The sequence below is a fragment of the Dendrobates tinctorius genome, unplaced genomic scaffold, assembly GCF_039654945.1.
Source record: "Dendrobates tinctorius isolate UK_male_01 unplaced genomic scaffold, ASM3965494v1 ptg000293l, whole genome shotgun sequence".
NCBI classification, from domain to species: domain Eukaryota; kingdom Metazoa; phylum Chordata; class Amphibia; order Anura; family Dendrobatidae; genus Dendrobates; species Dendrobates tinctorius.
In genome coordinates this window covers 23158644-23185798 of record NW_027361960.1, presented here as the reverse complement: position 1 = coordinate 23185798, position 27155 = coordinate 23158644, and the positions used below count along the sequence as shown (strand labels likewise).

The window sequence follows — 27155 nt, the reverse complement described above, 5'->3', positions numbered from 1 at the left end:
CTTTAATCTGTTTAGAAGTTTTTCTGGGCTCTTTAGTTACCATTTGTATTATCCATCTCTTTGATTTGTCATCAATTTTCCTCCTGTGGCCACGTCTAGGGAGGTTGGCTACAGTCCCATGGAGCTTAAATTTCTGAATAATATGTGCAACTGTAGTCACCAGAACATCAAGCTGCTTGGAGATGGCCTTATATCTTTTATCTTTAACATGTTTGACTATAATTTTCTTTCTAATCTCCCGACACAACTATTTCCTTCGCTTCCTCTGGTCCATGTTGAATGTGATACACACCATGTTACCAAACAGCACAGTGAGTATCTGTAGCCCTCTATACAGGCCCACTCACTGATTCCAAGATTGTAGACATCTGTGATGCTAATTAGTGGACACACCGTGATTTAACATGTCCCTTTTGTCACATTATTTTCAGGGGTACCATCAGTTCTGTCCCGGCCTATTTCATGAATTTTATATTTTTACAAATTCTGTGGAAGCATGGTTGAAAAGCAATGTCTGACTTTCATTTGTTCATTTTCATAGATTTTTTATTTATTATTACTTTTGTCAGATTCAAATTATTTCTATGACCATTGTGGGTTTTTCTGTCATTAAACGAGGAGTACCAACAATTTTAACCCCATGTGTATTAATTATATTGTGGTAACTATGTAATGGCAGATCCTTTTACTTCTGGAATTAGAGATAACTCCAATACCAGTCATTTATGTAGGTGCCTATATCAAGGAAGAAAGATTGATATGCGGCTCCATCTGTCCTGTGCCACAATTCAATATATGATAGAAGTGATAAAGTGATCATCACACTTACTAAGACAAGAAAAAAAAAATTTGAAGAGTTTAATTTGACCACCAATGTTCAATCACTGTTCAAACTACTGTGTTTGTACAGAGAGTAGGAAAGAGGAGCTCAAGACCAATATTCTAGTGGGGGTCCAGCATCAGACATGTATAATCTATTCTGCGCATGGGTGATAAATGACTATTGACATACCCTGTGGAAGTATTGATGTAAGACAAAAAAAATAAAACAGGTAGAATACGGAACAATATTATGACATTGTACTGTGGAATTTCAAGGTCCAATCTGCACTAAAAAAGAGTTTGGATGCCTCAGTTATATACGGACTGTTTTCTCCAAAGTAAGAGCCACGTAAAGGGAATCTGTCACCAGGTTTTCGCTACCTCATCTGAGAGTAGCATAATGTAGGAAAAGAGACCCTGATTCCAATGACGTATCACTTAGTCTACTGAGTGCTGCAGTTGTGACACATCCAGAGTCCTTAGATATAACATGAAACAGAGCTCAGAAAGCTGACACCCCACATCACATCTTTACTCCTATAGTCACCAAATAAAAATTAAGGATTATCAACCATGTATTACACATGTCTATATGCCTGAACTGCCATAAAGTAAGTTCCTATTCTTGTCCCAAGGCTACATTCACACATTGAGGTGTTTGATTCAGCTTTCAAAGCCAGAACAGAATTCAAATGAAAGACAAATCACTGTCATAAAATCTGTTACTCAAGAATTCCGGCTTAACAATCATTAAAAAAGCAGCAAAAGTTGGTGCAATGCAAGGCATTGCTAAAATTTTGCAAGTTACAATATAGTCATAACATTTTTGCCCAGCTCCAACAAAGTGGGCAGAACTGGGATGGGTTCCTGACAACCCTGCTAATCAAATTCATAATGAGTAGATGCGTTCCTTACACCACAAATCCGGAGGAAGATTTGTGGCGAGGCGCACACGGAAATGCACACCACTTGTCTGACGCTACTGGTTTATTAGTTAATTAATGTATCAGGAGCGTCTGACTTCAGCACACCTCCTCCTCAAAACATAACGCCAGTCTTAATGAATCAGGGTCTCGGTCTCTCTTTCCTGGCTTTGACATAGAGACCTGATTTGAGGAACTTCAGCCTGGAAGTACGCCCTCATAGAGGAGTCTGTATTAACACCATTAACTTCAGGACCTACACACTATTTATGTGTGGGATTACTACCCCGCCATGTGCTGTACGACACAATAGAGGCTTTGTAAATATCTCAACGGCTGCACGTCCCTACAGAATAGCACAGGCACATGAGAGCAACAGTATGCCGAGTCTCCTCCATATTGTCCTTCCTCATTACATGTCATTCTAGGGCTAGATACCCATGACATTTTCCCTAGTAACCATGGAGATGATGGGAAAGAGGATGATGCTGCGTGGCAGAAAGGCGGCCTCGTTTGCTGAAGAGCATTATAAACACAACAACTTGCCGGAGCAATGAACACAGATGCATGCAACCTCCTCAGACCTCGCCTCACACGCGGCTTCACAAGGGCTGGTCTGACTGAGCTCCATGTCTACCACAAGGTTACTATAATAATAATAATAATAATAATAATACATTTTATTTCTATAGCGCCGACATATTCCGCAGCACTTTACATTTCAGAGACTTCCCCACCATTCATACAAAGTATCTGGAGGAGAAGCTGAGGGAAGGGCGTGCACAGAAGTAACCCTCCCTCTGTTTTTTCAGAATCTCACCCCTGGAGAGGAAGCTTGTCCTCCTCACAGCATACAATGTCTGACCGGGTGATGTCTGATGAGTCAACAGTTGGAAAATATCAGCTTCATTAACAGGAGAAGCCGTGAGAAATCCAGATGATATCTAAAGAATGGAGCACGTACCTCGTGTATTCCCGAGCTGGACATAAAGGGCAGCGAAGACCCCACACTCTAGAACTAGTCTCCAATGCTTTCTTGTATATAAACCAAGTCAGGGAAGAACGCTGGAGCCCGCCCATGGGGTGGTATTAACAAAGTCACTGAGGATGGCCCCCACCGTATGGGTTTTCTTAAGCATGTGTGCACCTTTGACGTTTCCACATAGGTATTAGGACACAATTAATTGACTAAATTACACTATATTGCACGCTGCTGTTCTCCTGATCGTTCTATTGTCTCCAACATGTCTTCTACAGTATTCTCATTGCCTTCTCATGCACATTCAAACTGAGCGCTCAGTGGGCTTCCCCTCTAAGTAGCAGCATCACCAGAAAGCTAAGTGATTCATAACTTCCCTCCTTTCCTCCCCCACCAGCCCTCCCAGCAGCATGTCTCCCCCTTCCCAGCAGTTGCTTCACTTCTTGAAGTCTGTGCAGCCTGTGACTAGAGATCATTCCAGTGTGCTCGGAAGTAGATTGAGTTTGTAGTGAGAGATTGCAATGTAAGAACTTTTATGTCAAGAAAGACAACAGTATTCTATAAGTAGTCTAGATTTATTGGTTAACCAAAATCATTTTGTTTTGCAAGCTTTCAGAGAACGGAGGCCGCTTCATCAGAAATTTTTACAATTGAATGCCTGAGACAGAAGCACAACATTTACATCATATAACAAGAATAACAAGTTTCAAGTCTTAATACTGATTGTCATTTTAAGAACTACAAAGGCAGAGAGATCTGGGAATTTAGGCTGCCAAGAACTTTGAAGTTATTGACATAAAGACTCAATGTTACGGCACCAATACCAATAAAATGTTAGAATATAGGTTGATAGATTTCAACCTTAAAACAATGAAACATTATACAAACTAAGATCGGACAAATTCACCAATATTGCCTAACAGTCTAATGTGTATGGGGGTCTTCCAAAACAATATCTGTTGGGGGAAATAAGGGTCGGCAAGTTTGAATTTGAAAATCCAACACTTTTGTTATTCATGAGAATCATCCCCTTTGAAAACACATGAACATTTGGCCGTACCGAATGTTCATGCGTACGGGGTAGTCAATGATAATTTGGCCGACAGCTATTTAATGTGTATGAAGGCCTTAACCCCGCTGTTCTGATCGCATTTACTATACACTTGTACTGTTTCGGGTCAATATGACACGCTCTATTAAAAAGGTTGATTTTAGCTACTGAAAGTTTTTTATTTAACTATCTATTTCATTATTAAACTGTATGTGAACATGGTTTATCATAAACAAATGAAAAATGAAGCTTACATCATGTCACAGTAATCAAAAAATGGCTTTGCAACATGCAGTCTAAAGAAGAGAAATGAATAATTTGAGAAGCATAGCTTATATGCCACATACCGGTAAAGATGTGTATTCACAGCTCAGTGTCCTATCTCACAGAATTGAAAGAGAAATGACTGGATGAGTACTTGCTCACTGATAAGAACAGTGAAACCTCCACCCTTTTGAATAATGAGATGAAGTACACATACATTTTGCAAGCAGAAATAATTAGTGACCTGTTGAACAGTATAAAATGTTATCGGGTCATATTGACCCGAACAGTACAAGTGTAACAATCAACATGTAGCAAAAAGTAAACAAAAAACAAAAAAACCACAACACTCATAGTAAGAACCCCTCAAATGAGGAAAATTCAAATAATTACTAGTTTCAGATCCGCATAATAAAAAATCTGCAGGGTCTCAAATATAATTTCGGGTCATATTAACCCGAACAGCACAGCAGGGTTTTAACCCCTTCACCCCCAAGGGTGGTTTGCACGTTCATGACCAGGCCAATTTTTACAATTCTGACCACTGTACCTTTATGAGGTCATAACTCTGGAACGCTTCCATTGATCCCGGTGATTCTGACATTGTTTTCTCGTGACATATTGTACTTCATGTTAGTGGTAAAATTTCATTCAAATAACTTGCGTTTATTTGTGAAAAAAATGGAAATTTGGCAAAAATTTTGAAAATTTCGCAATTTTCCAACTTTGAATTTTTATGCCCTTAAATCACAGAGATACGGCACACAAAAAACTTGATAAGTAACATTTCCCACATGTTTACTTTACATCAGCACAATTTTGGAACCAAAATTTTTTTTTGTTAGGAAGTTATAAGGGTTAAAAGTTGACCAGCGATTTCTCATTTTTACAACACCATTTTATTTTTAGGACCACATCACATTTGAAGCCACTTTGTGGGGTCTATATGATAGAAAATACCCAAAAGTGACACCATTCTAAAAACTGAACCCCTTAAGGTGCTCAAAACCACATTCAAGAAGTTTATTAACCCATTAGGTGCGTCACAGGAATTTTTTTGAATATTTAAAAAGAAATGAACATCTAACTTTTTTTCACAAAAAAAATACTTCAGGTTCAATTTTTTTTATTTTACCAAGGGTAACAGGAGAAATTAGACTGCAAAAGTTATTGTGCAATTTGTCCTGAGTACGCTGATACCTGATTTGTGGGGGGGAACGACTGTTTCGGAGCATGGCAGAGCTCAGAATGGAAGGAGCGCCGTTTGACTTTTTCAATGCAAAATTGGCTGGAATTCAGATTGGACGCCATGTCACGTTTGGAGAGTCCCTGATGTACCTAAACAGTGGAAACCCCCTACAAGTGACCCCATTTTGGAAACTAGACCCCCCAAGGAACTTATCTAGATATGTGGTGAGAACTTTGAACCCACAAGGGCTTTACAGAAGTTTATAACGTACAGCGGTACAATTAAAAAAATCATATTTTTTCCACAAAAATGATCTTTTCACCCCAATTTTTATTTTCCCAAGGGTAACAGGACCATAAAAGTTATTGTGCAATTTGTCCTGAGTACGCTGATACCCCACATGTGGGGGTAAACCACTATTTGGGCGCATGGCAGAGCTCGGAAGGGAAGCAGCGCCATTTGACGTTTTTGGCTGGAATTGAGATCGGACACCATGTCGCGTTTGGAAAACCCCTGATGTACCAAAACAGTGGAAACCCCCCACAAATGACACCATTTTGGAAACTAGACCCCCTAAGGAACTTATCTAGATGTGTGGTGAGAACTTTGAACCCCCATGGGCTTCACAGAAGTTTATAACATAAAGCCATACAATTAAAAAATCATATTTTTTCCACAAAAATGATCTTTTCACCCTCAATTCTTATTTTTCCAAGGGTAACAGCACCCTAAAAGTTATTGTGCAATTTGTCCTGAGTACGCTGATACCCCACATGTGGGGGTAAACCACTATTTGGGCACATGGCAGAGCTCGGAAGGGAAGCAGCGCCATTTGACGTTTTTGGCTGGAATTGAGATCGGACACCATGTCGCGTTTGGAAAACCCCTGATGTACCAAAACAGTGGAAATCCCCCACAAATGACACCATTTTGGAAACTAGACCCCCTAAGGAACTTATCTAGATGTGTGGTGAGAACTTTGAACCCCCATGGGCTTCACAGAAGTTTATAACATAAAGCCATACAATTAAAAAATCATATTTTTTCCACAAAAATTATCTTTTCACCCTCAATTCTTATTTTTCCAAGGGTAACAGGACCGTAAAAGTTATTGTGCAATTTGTTCTGAGTACGCTGATACCCCACATGTGGGGGTAAACCACTATTTGGGCGCATGGCAGAGCTCGGAAGGGAAGCAGCGCCATTTGACGTTTTTGGTTGGAATTGAGATCGGACACCATGTCGCGTTTGGAAAACTCCTGATGTACCAAAACAGTGGAAACCCCCACAAATGACACCATTTTGGAAACTAGACCCCCTAAGGAACTTATCTAGATGTGTGGTGAGCACTTTGACCCCCCCAGTGCTTCACAGAAGTTTATAATGCCCGGGCGTGAAAATAAATAATTCGTATTTTTTCCACAAACATGATCTTTTAGTCACCATTTTTTTATTTTCCCAAGGGTACCAGGAGAAATTGGACCCCAAAAGTTGTTGTCCAATTTGTCCTGAGTATGCTGATACCCCATATGTGGGAGAAAACTACTGTATGGGCACACGTCGGGGCTCGGAAGGGAAGTAGTGACGTTTTGGAATGCAGACTTTGATGGAATGGTCTGCGGGTGTCATGTTGCCTTTGGAGAGCCCCTAATGTACCTAAACAGTGGAAACCCCCCACAAATGACACCATTTTGTAAACTAGACCCCCCAAGGAACTTATCTACATGTGTGGTGAGCACTTTGAACCCCCCAGTGCTTCACAGAAGTTTATAACGCCCGGGCGTGAAAATAAAAAATTCGTATTTTTTCCACAAACATGATCTTTTAGTCACCATTTTTTTATTTTCCCAAGGGTACCAGGAGAAATTGGACCCCAAAAGCTGTTGTCCAATTTGTCCTGAGTATGCTGATACCCCATATGTGGGAGAAAACTACTGTATGGGCACACGTCGGGGCTCGGAAGGGAAGTAGTGACGTTTTGGAATGCAGACTTTGATGGAATGGTCTGCAGGTGTCATGTTGCCTTTGGAGAGCCCCTAATGTACCTAAACAGTGGAAACCCCCCACAAATGACCCCATTTTGAAAACTAGACCCACCAAGGAACTTATCTAGATGTGAGGTGAGCACTTTGAACCCCCAAGGGCTTCACTGAAGTTTATAATGCCAGGGCATGAAAATAAAAAAATCGTATTTTTTCCAGAAACATGATCAATTAGTCCCCAATTTTTTCATTTTCCCAAGGGTAACAGAAGAAATTGGACCCCCAAAAGTTGTTGTCCAATTTGGCCTGAGTACGCTGACACCCCATATGTGGGAGAAAACTACTGTATGGACACACATCGGGGCTCGGAAGGGAAGCAGTGACGTTTTGGAATGCAGACTTTGATGGAATGGTCTGCGGGTGTCATGTGCGTTTGGAGAGCCCCTGATGTACCTAAACTATTGAAACCCCCCACAAGTGACCCCATTTTGGACACTAGACCCCCCACGGAACTTATCTAGATGTGTGGTGAGCACTTTGAACCCCCAAGTGTTTCACAGAAGTTTATAACACTCGGACGTGAAAATAAAAAAATCATTTTTTTCCACAAAAATGATATTTTTGCCCCCAATTTTTTATTTTCCTAAGGGTAACAGGAGAAATTGGACCCCAAAAATTGTTTTGCAACTTGTCCTGAGTAGGCTGATACCCTACATGTGGGGGTAAAACACTGTTTGGGCGCATGGCAGAGCTTGGAAGGGAAGGAGCACCATTTGACTTTTTCAACTCAGAATTGGCTGGAATTGAGATCAGACGCCATGTTGCATTTGGAGAGCCCCTGATGTGCCCAAACAGTGGAAACCCCCAATTATAACTCCAACCCTAACCCCAACACACCCCTAACCCTAATCTGAGCCCTAACCCTAGCCCTAACCCTAGCCCTAACCCTAGCCCTAACCCTAGCCCTAGCCCTAACCCTAGCCCTAACCCTAAGGCTGTGTGCACACGCTGCGGATTTTGCTGCGGTTCCGCAACGGTTTTGGCTGCTGCGGACCCGCAGCAGTTTCTGCTGCGGTGTACAGTACCATGATTCCCTATGGGAATCAAAAACCGCAGTGCAGACGGTGCGGAATTTTCCGCGCGGATTATCTGCGGTTTTCAATCCGCAGAAAGAATTGACATGTCAATTCTTTCTGCGGATTCTCCTGCGGTTTGCCATCTCCTCTATTGAGGAGATGAAAAACCGCAGGACAAAACCGCAGAGCAATCCGCAGGTAAAACCGCAGGTCTTTTGACCTGCGGTTTCACCTGCGGATTTTACAAAATCCGCGCGGATGAATCCGCACCTAATCCGCAGCGTGTGCACACAGCCTTACCCTAACGGGAAAATGGAGATAAATACTTTTTTTTTAGTTTTATTATTTTTCCCTAACTAAGGGGGTGATAACGGGGGGTTTGACTTACTATTTATGGCGGTTTTTATGTTTGGCGGCTGCTGCACGCTAAAAGACGCTTTTTATTGTAAAATAGTTTTTGCATCACCACATATTGAGAGCTATAATTTTTCCGTATTTTGACCCACTGAGTCATTTGAGGTCTTATTTTTTGCGGGACGAGTTGACGCTTTTATTGGTACCATTTTCGGGCACGTGACATTTTTTGATCGCTTTTTATTCCTATTTTTGGGACGCAGAATGAACAAAAACCAGCGTTTCATGAATTTCTTTTGGGGGGGTGCGTTTACACCGTTCCGCGTGCGGTAAAATTGATAAAGCGGTTTTATTCTTCGGGTCAGTACGGTTACAGCAATACCTCATTTAGGTCTTTTTTTATGTTTTTGTCGGTTTTATGCAATGAAAACTATTTTATATAAAAAATAATTATTTTTGCATCGCTTTATTCTGCGAGCTATAACTTTTTTATTTTTTCGCTGATGATGCTGTGTGGCGGCTCGTTTTTTGCAGAACAAGATGACGTTTTCAGCGGTACCATGGATATTTATATGCGTCTTTTTGATCGCGCGTTATTACACTTTTTGTTTGGCGGTATGATAATAAATCATTATTTTTGCTTCGTTTTTTATTTTTATTTTTTAAGGGGTTCGCTAAAAGGGTTAACTAATGGGACAGTTTTATAGGGCGGGTCATTACGGACGCGGCGATACCTAATATGTGTACTTTTATTGTTTGTTTTTTTTATTATTTCCAAAAAATGGATTTATTGAGGGAATATTTTTTTTTTTTTTCTAATTTATTTGGCGATTTTTTTTAATTTATTTTTACATTTTTTTTTAATTTTTTTTTACTTTATTACATAGTCCCAGGTGGGACATCACTGTCCTGTGACAGATCGCTGATCTGTCACATCACAGATCACTGTGACAGATCAGCAATCTGTCACAGGCATTGAAGAAGACTTCCTCTTGCCTGCGCTTTGCAGGCACTGAGGAAGCCAGCTTCCTCAGGTCCCCGAAGGCCCCCGTCGCCATCTTGGATTCGGGGGCCTGGAGGATAGGAGCCCCCGGCAGCAGCGCTGCACATTGCGCTGCCGTGGGGGGCTCAGGGAAGCACGGAGGGAGCCCCCTCCCTCCCGATGCTTCCCTTTAACTCCCGGCACACCGCGATCATGTTTGATCGCGGTGTGCAAGGGGTTAACGTGTCGGGGGCGGTCCGTGACCGCCCCTGACACATAGTGCCGGGTGTCAGCTGTGACAATCAGCTGACACCCGGCCGCGATCAGCGGCGCTCACCACGTGGGCGCCGCTGATCGCGGTAGACGTACTATCCCGTCCACGGTCATACGGGCCCGGGTACCGTGGACGGGATAGTACGTCGGATGTCAGGAAGGGGTTAATGACCCACTTTTTTTTTAACAGCTTTTAACTCGATCTTAAAGCCATGGCAACTTGTTGGATGTAGAAATATCGATCTTGTGCAAGCCTAGATAGGTCTACCAGAGTCTTCTCCGGCATTATCTTGATAGCATGAAGCCATAGGGTTGCTGATCTTCCGCTTTCCTTGTTTCTTTTATTCTTCTGACCATGGTGCCCTTCTCCAGTGATTGCTTTCTTCATATGATGTGTCCACAGTAAGCAAGTCGTAGCTTGGGGATCCTTGCTGTGAATAACACGTCAGACTTGATTTCTTCCAAAATTGATTTGTTTGTTCATCTTGCCGTTTGTTCATTTGTTATTGACAATATCCCTCTCCAGCACCACATTTCAAAGGCATCAATTCTTCTTTTGTATTGTTTCTTTATCATCCAGTTTCTCATCTGTATGTTACTACAGAAAAGCATAAACTGTGCACGAGCCATGTCTTCATCGTCAGTGAAATTTTCCTTGATTTGAAGACCTTGTCTAGTGACTTTATTATTATTTATTATTATTATTATTATTATTATTATGCATTTATATAGCGCCATTTATTCCATGGCACTTTACATATGAAAAGGGGAAACATAGACAAGTATAGTAAACATGTGTAAGACAAGGGACACACAAGTACATAAGGAGAAGGGACCCTGCCCGTGAGGGCTCACAGTCTACAGGGATGAGTGAGGATACAGTAGGAGAGGGTAGAGTAGGTCATGCTGTGGTTCAGTAGACCGAGGATCATTGCAGGCTGTAGGCTTGTCGGAACAGGTGGGTCTTCAGGTTCTTCGTGATTGTTTCCGTTGATGGTGAGAGTCTGATGTGTTGCGGCAGGGAGTTCAGAGTATGGGGGAAGCACGGGAGAAGTCTTGTATGCGGTTGTGGGAAAAAGAGATAAGGGGGGAGTAGAGAAGGAGATCTTGTGATGATCGAAGGTTGCGTGCGGGTAGGTATCTAGAGACCATGTCACAGATGTATGGAGGAGACAGGTTGTGGATGGCTTTATATGTCATGGTTAGGGTTTTGAATTGGAGCCTCTGGGCGATAGGAAGCCAGTGAAGGGCCTGGCATAGGGGGGAGGCTGGGGAATAGCGGGGAGACAGGTGGATTAGTCGGGCAGCAATGGGTAGGTTGGACTGGAGCGGAGCCAGAGTGCTAGAGGGGAGGCCAGAGAGTAGGAGGTTGCAGTAGTCGAGGCGGTAGATGATAAGAGCATGCACTAGTGTTTTTGTGGTTTCATGGTTGAGGAATGAGCAGATCCGGTAAATATTTTTGAGTTTGAGGCGGCAGGAGGAGGCGAGGCCTTGGATATGTGGTTTGAAAGAGAGCGCAGAGTCGAGGATCACCCCAAGGCACCGAGCGTGTGGGACTGGGGAAAGAGAGCAGCCGTTGACATTGATGGATAGGTCTGGTGGAGGGGTAGAGTGAGATGGGGGAAAGATGATGAATTCTGTTTTGTCCATGTTCAGTTTGGGAAAGCGAGCAGAGAAGAAGGCTGAAACAGCAGAAAGACATTGTGGGATTTCAGTCAGTAAGTATTGTTGATTTGTTGATTTGCTCACAGCTATTTTATTGACTTCCGGTGTTGTTGCTACATCGAGTAATCATTGATCCGAGTAGGTTGAAATCCTTTACAACTTCCAGTGCATCGCAGTTCATCTCAAATGTGTCTCGGTCGTACCTGGCAGTAGTCAATATCATGGTCTTCTTTGTATTGAGCAGCAGTCCCATGTTCGAGCTTTCCATCTTGAACCTCCATAATAAGTCCTTCATTCCATCTACACTTGTTGCTATCAATGTTGTCTCATCTGCGTATTTAAGGTTGTTGATGATTCGTCCAGCAATTTTGATTCCTTCTTCTTTTTCTGCAAGCCATCCTTCTTAATTGGTCAGAATTAATCACTTTACCAAACTTGTTCCAGATTCCTAAACTTCTAAGTCATCGCATCTATCACTTCTCAATGTGTAACAGAAAAGCACAGTTTTATTACTTTGGCATTTCTTTTTTATATATCATCCATCCGCCCCATGTACAAATGTTTTGTTGTTTCATCTTCTTGCACACTTTGCAGTAATTCATTTGTAAACTTGAGCGATGAATAGGACTCTTTATTATGAAGCTTGCAAATGTGATTTTTCTGGTTACTCAGAAAGGCGTAACTCTTAGAATACTTTTGTCTTGTTTTTACATAGAAGTATTTACACAGTAAGAGATTAAACATGGAGCCTGAGGAAAAAAATGTTCTGTAAACTGATCCGGTTTAGGAGATCAGCTTTTGTAAAGGCATGGACAATAAGCAGAAGAAATCTTGCTGTTCGTAATTACTGTATCTAACAGTTATTTGTTTTTTATGCAATAAATAGAATTATGATGGGACTTTAGAAACATACGGTAGCGTAAAAATCTGCAACTATAGTACCGTATTTCATGACACAGGTCTTATAACTTACTCAAATATTGTCCAATGCTCTTCAATTAAATATTTCAATATCGTAGTAGTGGATCTTAATTTTTTTACTTCTATTGAGTACTCAATGATTCTTTACTTGCTACTCACTTTACTCAAATATTATAAGAAAGTCACAGAAATATCTAAGGCCTGTTTCACGTTTTTTACAATCAGTCACAATCCGCCAGGTTTTGAAAAAAACGGATCCGCAATTTTCTTTTGAGGATCCGTTTTTTTCCCCATTGACTTCCATTATTGGCGGATTGTGACGGATTGCCGTCCGTTGCATCCGTTTTTTTTGCGGATCCGCCAAAAAGCTGCTGTCCGTCACCATTCTCAAAGATTTCAAAACGGAGCTTGCAACGTTTTTTTCTCTGGCGGATCCTCCAGACACTCATTTAACCCGAAACTCTTTCTGGGTGCCGGACAAAAAAAAAATTCTCTCCCTCTCCCTCTCCCTCTCTCTCTCTCTCTCCCTCTCCCTCTCCCTCTCCCTCTCTCTCCCTCTCTCTCTCTCTCCCTCCCTCTCCCTCTCTCTCTCTCTCTCTCTCTCTCTCCTCTTTTCCAGGCTGCGATTCCTTTAAAATTCTTCATTTGTCGGATCCGTCAAAAAAACGGACGGGTGGCATCCGTTGTCATCAGTACTAAAACGGATCCGCCATCCGTCCTTTTGGCGGATTTTGACTGAGGCAAAAAACTGAAGTGTGAAAGAGGCCTTAGTGACAGATAAGTGTGAATCCAGCTTATTTACTAAAGTGAACCTATCGCAGGACTGTGCACAGTAAGCTACAGACAGTGTCAGGTCAGCGCCGTTATACTGATTACAATGATACCTGGGTTGATGAAATCCATCTTGTGATTGTTGTTTAATCTTTATTCTCAGTTTTCAGTTAATGAGATTCTTGTACTCTGGGGCGGCCTGTGGGGGGGGGTCTTCATGTGGTACTCTGACTAGGTATTCAAAAGTATAGTTTCTGACAGGTCACTGCTCCCTCAGTGACCTGTCCCCCAGCTTACATAATGAATAATATATATATATATAATATAGATATATACATACATATATATATACATATATATATATTTTTTTAAATATCCCCCTCCATATTGTGCATTTAATTATTCTTTTTGATGGTATCTATAAATTCCTAAAAAAATAAATCAGTTTGAAAATGGCGCCAGACATGCCTGCACAGTAGCAGCTATCGGCAATCCGACAGCTACTACTGCGCAGGAGCCAGTGGCGCCATATTGCTAGAGAAAAAAAGAATTGTCTCTTCCAAGATGGTGCCATCAGTAGCATCTATTGGCACAGAATTTCAGGAAAAGAACATCTCTTCAACCATTAAACATGGGGGTGGACTAATCATGCTTTGGGTTTGTGTTGCACCAAATGGCATTGTGAAAATTTCATGGGTAGAGGAATGAATGGATTCAATTAAATTTCAACAAATGTTTTATGTAAACATAACACCATCTGTGAAAAAGCTGAAGCTGAAAAGAGTATGGCTCCTATAACTGGATAATGATCCCAAACACACATCAAAATCCACAATAGACTACCTCACAAGGCACAATCTGAAGTTTTTACAATGGCCCTCACAGTCCCCTGATCTGAACATCATTGAAAATCTGTGGCTAGACCTCAAAATAGTAGTGCATGTAAGATGACCTAGGAATCTCACAGAACTGGAAGAAGTTTCTAAGGAAGAATGGATGAAAAATCCTCAAACAATAATTGAAAGAGTCTTGGCTGGCTACAAAAAGCGTTTACAAGCTGTGATATTTTCAAAACAAGGTACTACTAGGTACTAACCATGCAGGGGGCCCAAACGTTTGCATCTGCGCATTTTCCTTTTTGTAATTTTTAAAATGTACAAAATGAAAATAGATATAGATATTTTTTGCATCAAATACAAAGGAAATGTGTCATCTTTAACTTTAGGCTTTTTAGAGATCATTTCATCTTCAACTTGTTTAACTGTTCACAATAAAATAAATTTGACCAGGGGTGCCTAAATAAATACTTACAGTGGGGCAAAAAAGTATTTAGTCAGTCAGCAATAGTGCAAGTTCCACCACTTAAAAAGATGAGAGGCGTCTGTAATTTACATCATAGGTAGACCTCAACTATGGGAGACAAACTGAGAAAAAAAAATCCAGAAAATCACAGTCTGGTTTTTTTTCATTTTATTTGCATATTATGGTGGAAAATAAGTATTTGGTCAGAAACAAGCAATCAAGATTTCTGGCTCTCACAGACCTGTAACTTCTTCTTTAAGAGTCTCCTCTTTCCTCCACTCATTACCTGTAGTAATGGCACCTGTTTAAACTTGTTATCAGTATAAAAAGACACCTGTGCACACCCTCAAACAGTCTGACTCCAAACTCCACTATGGTGAAGACCAAAGAGCTGTCAAAGGACACCAGAAACAAAATTGTAGCCCTGCACCAGGCTGGGAAGACTGAATCTGCAATAGCCAACCAGCTTGGAGTGAAGAAATCAACTGTGGGAGCAATAATTAGAAAATGGAAGACATACAAGACCACTGATAATCTCCCTCGATCTGGTGCTCCACGCAAAATCCCACCCCGTGGGGTCAGAATGATCACAAGAACAGTGAGCAAAAATCCCAGAACCACGCGGGGGGACCTAGTGAATGAACTGCAGAGAGCTGGGACCAATGTAACAAGGCCTACCATAAGTAACACACTACGCCACCATGGACTCAGATCCTGCAGTGCCAGACATGTCCCACTGCTTAAGACTGTACATGGCCGGGCCCGTCTGAAGTTTGCTAGAGAGCATTTGGATGATCCAGAGGCGTTTTGGGAGAATGTCCTATGGTCTGATGAAACCAAACTGGAACTGTTTGGTAGAAACACAACTTGTCGTGTTTGGAGGAAAAAGAATACTGAGTTGCATCCATCAAACACCATACCTACTGTAAAGCATGGTGGTGGAAACATCATGCTTTGGGGCTGTTTCTCTGCAAAGGGGCCAGGACGACTGATCCGGGTACATGAAAGAATGAATGGGGCCATGTATCGTGAGATTTTGAGTGCAAACCTCCTTCCATCAGCAAGGGCATTGAAGATGAAACGTGGCTGGGTCTTTCAACATGACAATGATCCAAAGCACACTGCCAGGGCAACGAATGAGTGGCTTCGTAAGAAGCATTTCAAGGTCCTGGAGTGGCCTAGCCAGTCTCCAGATCTCAACCCTATAGAAAACCTTTGGAGGGAGTTGAAAGTCCGTGTTGCCAAGCGAAAAGCCAAAAACATCACTGCTCTAGAGGAGATCTGCATGGAGGAATGGGCCAACATACCAACAACAGTGTGTGGCAACCTTGTGAAGACTTACAGAAAACGTTTGACCTCTGTCATTGCCAACAAAGGATATATCACAAAGTATTGAGATGAAATTTTGTTTCTGACCAAATACTTATTTTCCACCATAATATGCAAATAAAATGAAAAAAAAAACAGACAATGTGATTTTCTGGATTTTTTTTTCTCAGTTTGTCTCCCATAGTTGAGGTCTACCTATGATGTAAATTACAGACGCCTCCCATCTTTTTAAGTGGTGGAACTTGCACTATTGCTGACTGACTAAATACTTTTTTGCCCCACTGTACATGCCACTGTATGTAGAACAGTGTTGTGACCTTTGAAATTGGCAACTGTGCCCAAGATGCTACTTTCAGATGTCAAGACATTACATTTTCTGTTGTATGTTAGCTCCAGTGTCAGGAATTTGTCTCTTCTTGCTATGTATAACTGACTGATCACTTCTCCAACACCCCTTTCTGTGATTAGGTCTGCATGGGGGAGGGTGACACAGATTACAGCAAGAAGTGGAAGCAAAAAACTCCATATTTGCTTTGACCACATACTATTTCCCCATTATTAACTATTTAAAATGAATTTTATACTCATGGCTTAAAAATTTGTACAAGTGGTCATCAGTGGCACAACTATGCGAAAGGAATTCATGTAACGTTCTAACTTCTTATAGGACATACAGTCTGTTCTAGCAGCTGAATGTTTAAGCTACTGGCATGGACAGTTTACCCTCTGAAATACTTATTCCAGCAGTTGTAAAGGGGACTTTATCAGCAGGGAAAACCATTCTAGTTGTAGCAGTAAATATTTAAAAGAAAGCTAAAAAAAGCGGTTACATGTAAACATATTTTTATAACAATGGAACATTAGACTTCATGGGTACATGTAGTCAAGACCGTCATTGTTTGCCCCGGTCTTGATGCAGGGGTGTGCTGGAGTCAGACGCTTCTGATTCACGAAGAAGCATGGCATGAAAACGCCAAAAGTCACGAAACTCTGAGTTGCACCTACATTTTGCGAATCTTCAAAGCTTTTACAACAAAATTCTGGTGTGAAAGTTTCGATGCATTTGGACCTATGGGTTTGAATACCTTGTTTTGTGGTTTTGACACATTAAGGATGCTAAGATTCTAAGGGGAACAGCTCTAAGACACAATCTTCATTTTAGGTGATGCAATTGGTATTCCGGGAAGCTGAAATATCCGATCATTTACCCAACTCTGGACCTTAAACCTTTTTTAATGTACAATACATGAATCTGATACAGATGACATCTGTATGTTGTGCACTATGTCAGGGACCCATTCTTTGACATGAGAGTTTGGGGCATACAAGACTCAAACATATGCCTGTTTTGGTGTGAGTATTGCCATAGCCTATTAGGGTACATGTATATAGACAAAAAAATATGTAGAACATGCTCGCAAACCTTAGAAAAGTGAATAGAGCCTTATACAGTATAGGATTGCTAGATGGGTGCATAGCAATTATGATTGTAAGAGGTGTGACCATGACTAGGCCCGTGGAGGAGGTGGCTTCATCGAGGCCAGCATTATTTTCAACTGTGGATGTATCCTTGGATGCATTCCCAGTTGAAAACTATTGTGGAGTAGAGAGCCAATGGCTCCCTGCTCTGCACTTACTGTACAGCTAGCGGTCTATTAGAGGCCTACAGCTGCCCAGGATCCAACATCACGTTGCACGTCACATTGTAGCATTGTGAACCTTGTGACATGATGTCGGTGTGATGTCATTGCGCCAACTGCTAGCATGCTCTGCAGCTATGGTAAAAGACAATGCCGTTCAGAGTGAAAGTAAGGATAGCTGAGAAACTTGGTTATTTTTTAAATAGTAGTGGAAGGAGCACTGTGCATTCAGACCGAGCCAATGGTGGTGTTACTTCTACATGGGGACCACATAAGAGTGGCAATATTACTACAGGAGGAACATATAGGATGAACAATATTAATGTATGGGGGCCACAAAGGAGGATGCTATTATATGGGGGTCATACAGAGGACTATATGAGAGCCACATAGGAGGACATCTGTTATGAGTTCATTTTCCCCTTCACCATTGAGGTCTGATGAACTCCCTCTTCTGGTGAAGGAAGGTAGTGAGGCTGATTACCAAGCACCTGAGCTGGGAGAGGATGACTGGGCGACGGGGATCTCTGACTGGATATAAGGCAGCCGACGCCCTTCTGCCTCACTGGTGATTTCTCTGTGGAATTCTAGGAGACCAGTCTGATTCCTGCTCCTCAAAAGTTAAGTTTTCTCCTTTGCCTTTTTGCATTTGTGTTTTGGTTTTTGTTTGCCTTGCTTTTCTGGATTCTGCCATTCCCTGCTGTGGTGAGCTGAATTCCTTTTTGTCGGTTTGCTCTGTCTTCAGAAAATACCTGAGTACTGACATAGTCTTTTTGAAGCCTAGCGTCTTCAGGGCCTTTTTCCCTGTCAGTCTGTTGGCTCTTATTTTGATACGGTTTTTCGCGGATTGCAGACAGCAGCCTTCCTATCCTGTCCTATCTAGTTAGCTTGGGCCCCATCATTTGCTCATTCTATCTTTCTATCTGTGTTAGTGTTTTTTCTTCTTGCTTCACCGTCATTATATGTTGGGGGCTGCCTATTGCTTTGGGGTCTGCTCTGGGGCAGTTTAAATTTTCCTTTCTGTCTTTAGGCTAGGCAGTTCTCCGGCTGTGATCGAGGGGTCTAGGGCATCGTAGGAACCCCCCACGGCTACTGCTAGTTGTTGTTGATAGGTTCAGGGGTCTGCAATCCGATAGCTGAAAACTTCTCTGGTTTTCTGGACTTAGCTAGCATTTCTGTTTTTGCCTCCTACGGTGACTCATTCATAACAGAATCACCAGCCTTACGCAGATCCTAGGATACTCAATAGCAGGAAAGAATTAAAAAAAAAAAGTGTGTATATTTTTTCCTCTATATCTCTGAGGCCGTAGGGGGAATTTTTTTTTTCTCTCAGTGGAGATAAAGCAATTGTCTGATTGTGTGGAGCAGCTCGCTGCGGAGTGCGGGGAATTTCTGCCTACCTTGCTCATCTCTTTGCTGCGCGGCGGTCCCCTGGATTGGGCGTTTTCTTTGAAACCTGATGATCCTATTCGAACTAATGTAAACGCATTTTTTCAAGCCTTGGGGTTGTGGTATGACGAACATAATGCTATTGATCAGGCTGAAAAGACCCTGTTGGCACTGAGCCAGGGTCGCGATTCTGCAGAATTGTACTGTCAAAAATTCCGAAAGTGGGCGGTCCTTACTGCCTGGAATGATAATGCCTTGGCATCTCTCTTTCGGAGAAGGGGTTGTCAGATGCCGTAAAAGATACTATGGTGGGATTTCCTGTTCCCTCTGGTCTGGACGATTCTATGTCATTAGCCATTCAGGTTGATCGGCGTTTACGTGAACGCAGGACTGCACGAGAGGTGTGGCCACCTGTTGAACAAGTGTCTGAACCTATGCAATGTGGTTCAAAGAGTTTTGTCCAGGGAGCAACGTCAGGAGTTCAGAAAGCGTAATAAGCTGTGTTTTTTTTGTGGAGATGCCTCGCATATTATTTCTGTCTGTCCTAAACGAGAGAAACGTTTTGTACACATGTTTTCTGTGGGTGGTGTTCAACCTAAGTTTCTTCTGGCAATTACTCTGATCTGCTCCCTGTCCACATTTTCCGCCAAGGCTTTTGTGGATTCGGGAGCAGCCCTGAACCTATTGGACTTGGATTTTGCTAAACGTTGTGGATTTCCTATGACACCTCTGCGGACGCCTATCCCTTTGAGGGGGATTGATGCTACTCCTTTGGCAAAAAATAAACCTCAGTTTTGGACCCAGGTGGTAATGCGGGTCGCCCCAAACCATCAAGAAAATTGCAGATTTTTGGTGTTGCATAATTTGCATGATACCATTGTTCTGGGGTTTCCCTGGTTGCAAATTCATAATCCAGTTTTGGACTGGAAATCTGTGTCTGTGATGAGTTGGGGTTGTCGGTGTGCCCTTAGTGAGGCTCCGGTTTTTTCCCCCTCTCCTCAGTCGCATGATTTTCCTGACTATTTGGCGGACTTTTATGATGTATTTAGTGAGAATGAGTCTGCGTCTTTGCCTCCTCATAGGAGTTATGACTGTGCAATTTAACTGAGCCCAGGGTGTAAATTTCCCAAGGGTCGGCTCTTCAATTTATCTGTACCCGAGCACGAGGCTATACGATCCTATATTAAGGAGGCGTTGGAGAAGGGTCATATTAGACCATCCTCTTCAACATTAGGTGCTGGGTTTTTTTTCATGGCCAAAAAGGATGGTTCATTAAGGCCTTGTATTGATTATCGTGCCCTCAACAAAATTACTATTAAATATCAGTATCCGTTACCCCTGATTTCGGATCTATTCTCCAGAGTTAAAGGTGCTTGCTGGTTTACCAAGCTTGACCTCAGGGGGGCGTATAATCTTATCCGCATTAAGCATGAATGGAAGACGGCGTTTAATACTCCAGAGGGACATTTTGAGTTCCTGGTGATGCCTTTTGGGTTCACTAATGCCCCTTCTGTCTTCCAGTGCTTCATGAACAACATTTTCCGAGACTTTGTGGATAAATTTTTGATTATCTATCTGGATGATATTTTGATCTTCTCCAAGGATTGGGATTCTCATGTGGAACATGTTCGGACGGTGTTCCGGATCTTGAGGGAGAATTCCCTGTATGTCAAAGGATCGAAATACCTTTTTGGGGTACAGAGGATTTCATTTTTGGGATTTATTTTGTCTCCGTCAACTATTGAAATGGATTCGGCCAAGGTACAGGCCATTTATGATTGGGTTCAGCCCACTTCTTTGAAGGCCCTTCAGAAGTTTTTGGGTTTTGCTAATTTTTATCGGAAATTTATAGCAAAATTTTCTAGTATTGCCAAGCCATTGACTGATCTGACTAAGAAGGGTGCTGATGTGTTGAATTGGTCTCCGGAGGCTGTTTCTTCCTTTCAGGAGCTGAAGCGAAGATTCACTTTTGCCCCGGTTTTGCGGCAACCTGATGTCTCACTCCCGTTCCAGGTAGAGGTGGACGCTTATGAGATTGGTGCAGGAGCTGTTTTGTCCCAAAAGGATCCTGTAACATCTAAAATGAATCCCTGTACTTTCTTTTCCCGAAAGTTCTCCCCATCTGAACGTAACTATGATGTGGGGAATCGGGAACTGTTGGCCATGAAATGGGCATTTGAGGAGTGGAGACATTGGTTGGAGGGAGCTAAACATCAAGTCGTGGTCCTCACTGACCACAAGAATTTGATTTACCTGGAGTCGGCCAAACGCTTGAACCCTAGACAGGCTAGATGGGCCTTGTTTTTTACACATTTTGATTTTGTGGTCTCTTTTCTTCCTGGCACTAAGAATCTCAAGGCTGACGCTCTTTCTAGGAGCTTCTTTGCTGATTCTCCTGTGGTGACCAAGCCTCCTACCATCTTAGGCGAAGGGGTAGTTCTTTCTGCCATCTCACCCGATTTGAGACGTGCTCTGGAAGAGTTCCAGGAGGACAAACCTGAGCGTTGTCCCAGTGGAAAGTTGTATGTTCCTGACCAGTGGAAGAAGAGAGTGATGTCTGAAGTTCATTGCTCTGCATTGGCAGGTCATCCAGGTATTTTTGGTACTAGAGATCTGGTGAGTCAGTCTTTTTGGTGGCCCGCCTTGTCTCGTGATGTCAGGAATTTTGTGCAGTCCTGTGGGACTTGCTCCCGGTCTAAACCTTGTTCTCGCTCTAGTGGGTTGTTGATGCCTTTGCCGGTCCCCAGGAGGCCATGGACCCATATTTCAATGGATTTCATCTCTGATATGCCTGTCTCTCAGAGAATGACTGTTATTTGGGTGATTTTTGATAGGTTCTCTAAGATGGTTCATCTTGTACCACTCCCTAAGTTGCCATCTTCTTCTGAGTTGGTGCCCCTGTTTTTGCAACAGGTGGTTCGCTTGCACGGGATTCCTGAGAACATTGTATCTGACAGAGCAGTTCAGTTTGTGTCTAGATTTTGGAGGACGTTCTGTTCCAAGCTGGGAATTCAGTTGTCCTTCTCCTCTGCGTTTCACCCTCAGACCAATGGGCAGACGGAAAGAACAAACCAGACCTTGGAGTCGTATTTGAGATGTTTTATTTCCGCTGATCAGGATGATTGGGTTTCATTTTTGCCCTTGGCCGAATTAGCTTTAAATAATAGAGCTAGTTCTGCCACTTTGATGTCACCTTTTTTTTGTAACTTTGGGTTTCATCCTCGATTTTCTTCAGGGCAGGTGGAGCCTTCTGCCTGCCCAGGTGTTGACACTGTGGTGGAGAGAATGCACCAGATCTGGGACCAAGTGGTGGATAAGTTATCTCTCTCCCAGGAAAAGGCCCAGTGGTTTTTCAACCGACATAGGACCGTTGGTCCCCAGTTTAAGGTGGGTGATATGGTTTGGTTATCATCAAAAAATATCGCTATGAAGGTAGCTTCTCCTAACTTTAAGCCTAGATTTATTGGGCCTTACAAGATTTTGGAGATCATTAATCCGGTCTCTTTTCGGTTGGCTCTTCCTGTCACATTTAAAATCCATAATGTGTTTCATAAGTCCTTGTTGAAGAGGTTTGTTGAACCAGTAGTTCCTGGGGTTGCACCTACGGACCCTGTATTGGTTGAAGGTAACATGGAATATGAGGTTGAGAAGATACTGGATTCCCGTCTGGCTAGACGGAGACTCCAGTATTTGGTTAAGTGGAAGGGTTATGGTCAGGAGGATAATTCCTGGGTCTCTGCCACTGATATTCATGCCAAAAGATTGGTGCGTGCCTTTCATCGGACTCACCCTGATCGCCCTGGTGGCGTGGATGAGGGTTCGGTGACCCCTCCTCAAGGGGGAGGTACTGTTATGAGTTCATTTTCCCCTTCACCATTGAGGTCTGATGAGCTCCCTCTTCTGGTGAAGGAAGGTAGTGAGGCTGATTACCAAGCACCTGAGCTGGGAGAGGATGACTGGGCGACGGGGATCTCTGACTGGATATAATGCAGCCGACGCCCTTCTGCCTCGCTGGTGATTTCTCTGTGGAATTCTAGGAGACCAGTCTGATTCCTGCTCCTCAAAAGCTAAGTTTTCTGCTTTGCCTTTTTGCATTTGTGTTTTGGTTTTTGTTTGCCTTGCTTTTCTGGATTCTGCCATTCCCTGCTGGGGTGAGCTGAATTCCTTTTTGTCGGTTTGCTTTGTCTTCAGAAAATACCTGAGTACTGACATAGTCTTTTTGAAGCCTAGCGTCTTCAGGGCCTTTTTCCCTGTCAGTCTGTTGGCTCTTATTTTGATACGGTTTTTCGCGGATTGCAGACAGCAGCCTTCCTATCCTGTCCTATCTAGTTAGCTTGGGCCCCATCATTTGCTCATTCTATCTTTCTATCTGTGTTAGTGTTTTTTCTTCTTGCTTCACCGTCATTATATGTTGGGGGCTGCCTATTGCTTTGGGGTCTGCTCTGGGGCAGTTTAGATTTTCCTTTCTGTCCTTAGGCTAGGCAGTTCTCCGGCTGTGATCGAGGGGTCTAGGGCATCGTAGGAACCCCCCACGGCTACTGCTAGTTGTTGTTGATAGGTTCAGGGGTCTGCAATCCGATAGCTGCCAACTTCTCTGGTTTTCTGGACTTAGCTAGCATTTCTGTTTTTGCCTCCTACGGTGACTCATTCATAACAGACATCATTAATGTATGGAGTCCACATAGATGGACATTATTACTATATGGGTGCCATATAGGAGGATATTATATGGGGGCCACACAGAGGGCTAACAATGTAGATAGAACTAGGGTATCAAAAAAGTTCACTGTGAAAAACCCTTTAAAAATTAACTTTTATTGAAAAATGTCAAAAATAGACCCATCAAGGGTGAAAAAAAAGTGCAAATGTGCAAAAAAGGTTCAGAGCTCTAGTGAAAGAGGGACAGAGAGCAGGGAGATAGTGCAACCTCACACTACAAAGGGTATAACCCTAGCTACGGGGGTAGGTGCACATAGATGAAACAATTGGCGCTACCACTCATCCCTTCACAGTCCCAAAAGGTGACCTAGATGGGGACCAAGTTAAAGTCAACAGTGTACCTCATGAATAACACCTCAATTATAGAGAAAAAATATACAGTATATATTGATGCCCTCATGTGCACATAAAGAAGCACAATGGCATAGACCCTACATCTGAAGAGATAAACAACTAAGGGACAGTGTCATTACACTGTGGTAATGCCAATAAAAAACTAGGCCTAAGCTATTGATCTGTATGCATGTTGGACTAGCACAGTGCTGGAAACAGTGCAGCATACAAACACACACAGGGCTCGGTGTGAGGAGGGGTGCACTATCTCCTAACTTAGAGCCTTCTGGACACCTTCCTACTAGCAGAGGTTGCAACCCTAGATTTTACGAGAAATGATGACCCCTTGTGCGTTGGCTGACCGTTAGCCCTATCGTACAATATATAGGTAGAAAGATCACACTATATCATAAATCTATGGATATACGTTGAGAGGGTAAAGCTGGTTCCAGAACGAGTGTCATGTGTGGGCTACCCTACAGGGTACAAAACAGGGTACAGTAAACACTGAAAAATGTGTTCAAAAAGGAACTAAAACGATGGTCTATGACGCACTCACATGATAGAGGACAGTCCCATACATGCAGCAGGTATATACACATATAAACACAGGAGACAATGTGCAAAGGCGCGGCATAGAACAGGTAGATATTAACCACAGAATATGAAAAATAATATATATCTAATGCACGTTCCCAGGATACTGGTTTGCCATAGACAATGGAATGAAGGCCAAAGTACTAAATGACAGTATATGTTATTTCCCAGCAGAAAAACAGTGTGAGTAATCTGATGAACAAAAATCGCTTGGTCTCAGAATGACAACCTGGTAAATCCTTGTGAGGAAATGTAGCATTAAGATCGAGACCAAGTTACTCATCTTTAGATGATACTGCTATAGGATAATGTATGAGGGCCACATACAGTCATATGTAAAAGTTTGGGCACCCCTATTAATGTTAACGTTTTTTCTTTATAACAATTTTGGTTTTTGCAACAGCTATTTCAGTTTCATATATCTAATAACTGATGGACTCAGTTATATTTCTGGATTCAAATGAGGTTTATTGTACTAACAGAAAATGTGCAATCTGCATTTAAACAAAATTTGACCGGTGCAAAAGTATGGGCACCCTTATCATTTTCTTGATTTGAACACTCCTAACTACTTTTTACTGACTTCCTGAAGCACTAAATTGGTTTTGTAACCTCATTGAGCTTTGAACTTCATAGCCAAGTAGTTCTCCTATTTGATTCTCCTATGAAGAGTGGCATCATGGGCTCCTCAAAACAACTCTCAAATGATCTGAAAACAAACATTATTCAACATAGCTTCTCAGGGGAAGGATACAAAAAGTTGTCTCGGAGATTTAACCTGTCAGTTTCCACTGTGAGGAACATAGTAAGGAAATGGAAGAACACAGGTACAGTTCTTGTTAAGCCCAGAAGTGGCAGGCCAAGAAAAATATCAGAAAGGCAGAGAAGAAGAATGGTGAGAACAGTCAAGGACAATCCACAGACCACCTCCAAAGACCTGCAGCATCATCTTGCTGCAGATGGTGTCACTGTGCATCAGTCAACAATACAGCACACTTTGCACAAGGAGAAGCAGTATGGGAGAGTGATGCGAAAGAAGCCGTCTCTGCAAGCACGCCACAAACAGAGTCGCCTGAGGTATGCAAAAGCACATTTGGGCAAGCCAGTTACATTTTGGAAGAAGGTCCTGTGGACTGATAAAACAAAGATTGAGTTGTTTGGTCATACAAAAAGGCGTTATGCATGGAGGCTAAAAAACACAGCATTCCAAGAAAAACACTTGCTACCCACAGTAAAATTTGGTGGTTCCATCATGCTTTGGGGCTGTGTGGCCAATGCCAGCACCGGGAATCTTGTTAAAGTTGAGGGTCGCATGGATTCAACTCAGTATCAGCAGATTCTTGACAATAATGTGCAAGAATCAGTGACGAAGTTGAAGTTACACAGGGGATGGATATATCAGCAAGACAATGATCCAAAACACCGCTCCAAATCTACTCAGGCATTCATGCAGAGGAACAATTACAATGTTCTGGAATGCCATCCCAGTCCCCAGACCTGAATATCATTGAACATCTGTGGGATGATTTGAAGTGGGCTGTCTATGCTCGGCGACCATCAAACTTAACTGAACTGGAATTGTTTTGTAAACAGGAATGGTCACAAATACCTTCATCCAGGATCCAGGAACTCATTAATAGCTACAGGAAGCGACTAGAGGCTGTTATTTTTGAAAAAGGAGAATCTACGAAATATTAATGTCACTTTTATGTTGAGGTGCCCATACTTTTGCACCGGTCAAATTTTGTTAAAATGCAGATTTCACGTTTTCTGTTAGTACAATAAACCTCATTTGAATCCAGAAATATAACTGAGTCCATCAGTTATTAGATACAGTGGGGCAAAAAAGTATTTAGTCAGTCAGCAATAGTGCAAGTTCCACCACTTAAAAAGATGAGAGGCGTCTGTAATTTACATCAAAGGTAGACCTCAACTATGGGAGACAAACTGAGAAAAAAAAATCCAGAAAATCACATTGTCTGTTTTTTTTTCATTTTATTTGCATATTATGGTGGAAAATAAGTATTTGGTCAGAAACAAAATTTCATCTCAATACTTTGTGAAATATCCTTTGTTGGCAATGACAGAGGTCAAACGTTTTCGGTAAGTCTTCAAAAGGTTGCCACACACTGTTGTTGGTATGTTGGCCCATTCCTCCATGCAGATCTCCTCTGGAGCAGTGATGTTTTTGGCTTTTCGCTTGGCAACACGGACTTTCAACTCCCTCCAAAGGTTTTCTATAGGGTTGAGATCTGGAGACTGGCTAGGCCACTCCAGGACCTTGAAATGCTTCTTACGAAGCCACTCCTTCATTGCCCTGGCGGTGTGCTTTGGATCATTGTCATGTTGAAAGACCCAGCCACGTTTCATCATCAATGCCCTTGCTGATGGAAGGAGGTTTGCACTCAAAATCTCATGATACATGGCCCCATTCATTCTTTCATGTACCCGGATCAGTCGTCCTGGCCCCTTTGCAGAGAAACAGCCCCAAAGCATGATGTTTCCACCACCATGCTTTACAGTAGGTATGGTGTTTGATGGATGCAACTCAGTATTCTTTTTCCTCCAAACACGACAAGTTGTGTTTCTACCAA

The 27155-nt window shown here is 42.4% G+C and overlaps 1 protein-coding gene across 2 annotated transcripts in view; it reads right to left on the bottom strand.

The window, feature by feature from the left end:
- Positions 1-27155, bottom strand: part of AGPAT4 (1-acylglycerol-3-phosphate O-acyltransferase 4) — a 186207-nt gene that overhangs the window by 149816 nt on the left and 9236 nt on the right. Inside the window, exon 1 of one of the 2 annotated variants that reach the window (XM_073560178.1) lies at positions 2710-2821. The exons of the other annotated variant lie outside the window; for it this stretch is intronic. The gene's annotated coding sequence lies outside the window, so the exon portion shown is untranslated. Of the gene's footprint in view, positions 1-2709; positions 2822-27155 lie in introns of those variants that run through there. 2 annotated transcript variants of the gene reach the window in all.